The sequence below is a fragment of the Mya arenaria genome, chromosome 1, assembly GCF_026914265.1.
Source record: "Mya arenaria isolate MELC-2E11 chromosome 1, ASM2691426v1".
In the NCBI taxonomy this organism is placed as follows: domain Eukaryota; kingdom Metazoa; phylum Mollusca; class Bivalvia; order Myida; family Myidae; genus Mya; species Mya arenaria.
In genome coordinates this window covers 39,428,159-39,432,873 of record NC_069122.1, presented here as the reverse complement: position 1 = coordinate 39,432,873, position 4,715 = coordinate 39,428,159, and positions in this window count along the sequence as shown.

Below are 4,715 nucleotides of genomic sequence, written 5' to 3'. Positions count from 1 at the left end.
ATAATTATTATTTAGACGTGCCTGGTAAGTTTATTACTCATAGTTCTTAGAATGTTTTATGTATTTAACCGCGAAGTCTCCCTTGATATATTTACCGATCACTGTCCATTGTCTTTGTATTTTGTGTTATTAATAATATGATTATGATTAGCATATACTTTTATATGTTTTATTATATGTTTTAGGTTTCATTCGACAACGTAAATAAATATATTCGAACTCCGAAGTTTAGTGGTTTTGTCTTGGTACACCCACACTATGTACCCTCGTTGGGCGCCAAATGTAACAGACTGCACAAATTGCTATGTGCACCTGTCGGGGTTCGAACCCACGACCTCTCGCTCTGCAGGCGGTTGTATTTTTGGACAACTGTGTGGTTGGGTACTCATAAACTAGTTTAAGCCCCCAGTGCATACCTGTCTCGCTGACAGTTCCAAGGGAGTAACACGTGCAGTTATTACAATGATAATAGTAATGATAATAGTATGCAGTGAGTAGTCTGTCTTTATTGTTGTGTAGTCTCTTGCCTATAATGTCTGTACGGTATGATACTTGTGCGTAACAACAGGGTTTTTGTTTATCGTTGGGCCTTTGGTGTTTCCCTGACTTTACTCGGACATGAGTCTGATTTTACTTGAAATACACGTATCGTATAGATCACGACTGATTTAGAACGCTAGTTGTACAGTTGACTTTAATGAGTGCTAGGTTATCCAGATATGTTCAAAATGCACCTTCTTCTCATTTATTTTCACGCATCGAATAATACAACATTCAATACAATACAACGAAGCATAATACATCTTGACTTCTCAAAGTATAATGTGCTTTTAATAATACAAATCTACAACATATAAACAACACATATTATATCAACACACGTTCACGCATTCGCACGTATTGTACGAGAAGTGATTTACGAGGACTTTGATATCTTATGAAATCGAAACTCCTTATGCCGTTTAAAAATTCAGTTTGATAAAAATTGTTCCAAACGCTTGGTTGTCTAGTAAAAAATGTGTTTCAAGTATTCTATACCCTTTTTCATACCATTGTTAAAAGAATATTATGTTTCCTTTCTTACGAAAGTTTTAATTGTTTCATATCACTGTTTTGGCTATTTGTATTTAGTTTGAGTCATACGTTTATTTTATTTTGTTCCAGGATGTAAGAACGTCATTAACAATGTACCATTTTTCTTAATCATTATTTAAAAAACGCGTATCATTATTTCGTTTTCAAATATCATAATTATGAAAGGGATACCGTCAGCAAAAGCTCAGAATTTGATTTGTTTGTTCTTAAATTGATAACGAAAGTGAATACTTAAAATGTAGCTATACTGAGTTTGTAAAGGTCGCGTAGAATGCACAGGCAATACAGCAAACTGCCTGCTTGGTCCTGTATAATGCACAATCAATACCAATATTTGCCCGCTCGGTCGCGTGAAATTCACTCTTTATAGCTAAACCAGCCCCCTCTGTCGCGTTAAGTGCAAATTCGATACCGAAAACTGACGGCTCGGTCCTGTATGACACACATTCGATACCCTAAACTGCCAGCTCGGTCCCGAAGAATTCACACTCGATACCGGAAACTGCCTGCTCGGTCCCATTTTATTATACTTGATACCGTAAACTGCTCGTTCGGTCCCGTAGAATGCAAACTTGGTACTGTAAACTTCCCACTCGGTCCCGTAGAATGCACACACGATACCCCGTAAACTGCCCGATCGGTTCCGTTGAATAAACGGTCGATACCGTAAACTGCCTGCTGGGTCCGGCATAATGCACACTCGAAACCGTAAAGTACGCGATCGTCCCGTATAATGCATACTCGATACTTTAAACTGCCCGCTCGATCCCGTATAATGTATACTCGATAACCTAAACTGCCCGCTCGGTCCCGTATTATTTACATTTGAAACCGTAAACTGCCCGCTCAGTCCCATATAATGCACATTCGATACCGTTAACTGTCCGTTCAGTCCCGTATAGTGCTCATTCGATACTGTAAACTACCCAGTCGGTCCCATATAATGCACACTCGATACCATAAACTTTCTGCTTGGTCCCGTATAATGCACACTAGATACCGTAAAGTGCCCGCTCGGTCCCGTATAATGCACACGATACCGTAAACTGCATTATCGGTCCCGTATAGTGCATTCTCGATATTGTAAACTGCCCGCTCAGTCCCGTATAATGCACACTCTATACCGTAAACTGCCCTCGCGGTCCCGACTACTGCATACTCGACACCGTAAACTGCCCGATCGGTCCCGTATAATGCATTCTCGATATCGTAAACTGCCCGCTCGGTCCCGTATAATGCACACTCCATACCGTTAATTACCCGCTCAGTCCCGTATATTACTCAATCGATAAGGTAAACTGCCCGCTCGGTCCCTCATAATGCACAGTCACGATACAGTAAACTGCCCGATCGGACCCGTATTATTTACATTCGAAACCGTAAACTGCCCGCTCTGTCCCATATAATGCATACTCGATACCGTAAACAGCTCGCTCGGTCCCGTATAATGCACACTCGATACGGTAAACTGTCCGCTCGGTCGAATATAATGCGCATTTGATACCGTTAACTGCCTGCTTAATCCCGTAATTGCAAAATCAATACCGAAAACTGCCTGCTCGTGACCTTACAATGCCCACTCAATACCGCAAACTGCCCGCTCGGTCCCGTGTTATGCACACTCGATACCGTAAACTGCCCAATCGGACCCGTAGTATTTACATTCGAAACCGTAAACTGCACGCTCTGTGCCATATAATGCACACTGGATACCGTAAACTGCTCGCTCGGTCCCGTTTAATGCACATTCGATACCGTAAACTGCCCACTCGGTCGCGTATAGTGACCATCGATACCGTAAGCTGCCCGCTCAGTCCCGTATAATACACATTCGATATAGTTAACTGCACGCTCGGTCCCGTTTAGTGCACATTCGAAACCGTTAACTGCCCGCTTGGTCGCGTATAATGCACACTCGATACCATAAACTGCCCGCTCGGTCCCGTTAAGTGCACACTCGATACTGTAAACTGCCCTCACGGTCCCGTATAATCCACACTCGATACCGTAAATTACCAGCTCGGTCTCGTTTTATGCACTTTCGATACCGTAAACTGCCCGCTTAGTCCCGTATCATGCACACTTGATACCGTAGACTGCCCGCTCGGTTTTGTGTTATGCACACTCGATACCTTAAACTGCCTGCTCGGTCCCGTAGAATTAACAATGGGTATCGGAAGTTTCTCACTCTGTCCCATATTATACACACTCTGTACCGGAAACTTCTTGTAGAATGCCTGCTCGAGACATGTAATCCTCGCTCGGGACATTTAACGTAGGTGATGAAAACCTGAGAAAAATAATAAGATAAACAACCCTATATACACTTTTAGATGAACAAGGGGCAAGGTTGAGAAGGTATCGCCTTTACCAAGTTTACTTTTTATGTCAATATCGGATAAAAAAAATAAGAAAATACGCTCAAATTTTGGACTAAAAACTGTTAGACAACAGTTTATACCACTTGAATTTTGATACTGAGGGAGGGGCGAAGGTCAAATTTGTTGTGCCCCTAAGATACGCCCAACTGGATATATAATGCATCGCGCTCGTCACGTGTAATGATAGAAACCCGGAGAGGATCAATCATATAAGCGACCCTATACAACGTAGGATGGACTAGAGGCATGGTCGAGAAGATATCGTTATGCTCACCCAGTACCGTAATATATAATAAGTTAAAACACACTTTTGCAAAAAGGATATAGTTTTTAATGTATAACCTCATTATTCTCTTAACGTATCATAAATAAACACAGGTTTATGAAATGAAAATAAAACAAATGTACATTGATTAAAACATTAATATCATTACAGTATCCCAATAGTAGAATAAAATCAGTAAATTTATTAATTATACATGAAAAACATGTGCGTTTGATCTACCTACAGTAGGCTATTTAAACCATATGTATTGGAATTAACTGGCGTTAATCTTGAATAAACCTCCGTTTTCATTTGACCTGTTATTAATATTTTATTGTATTTAAAGAACTGTCTGCCCCCCCCCCCCCCCCCCTCCTTCTTCCCAGTCATTATATTAACACAAAATACTTTCTTTTTTTATACTCATATTATAGCGATTTTTTCAGATACGTAATCGATGTGGGATCATTATGCATTTAACATTTCCGATATCGAAAGACCCCAACAGGAGGTTTTAAACATTTGTTTCCAACGTTAACAATCTTTTTCATGAACACATCAGTCTACGTTCGTGTTGTTGTTATATTAACATTTTCTATCAAGCTAATTATGATGTTTTTAATTGCAAGTTATGTAATGTTCGTGATGTTTTTTTTAACTCAAAGGAAAATAAAAACACTTACCAAGTAAACACATTTAAAGTTGACATTTCTTTGGTATGTTTCACCGTAAATAATTATGTTGTAATGATAATACACGGGAGGAAAACTACAGGGACCTTAAATATCTTTCTTACAAAAATCAAACCTCAAACAGCTATTCAATCATTCATGTGGTAAAATACGCCTTAACAGATGATTCTATTATGGGTGTTTCCCGTCATTTAAAAATGATAATGCACCAATAATGTTTTGACAAAACATAACTTATTAGCAATTAGTTATATTTTAAAATAGATCTTTACAGTTAAAATC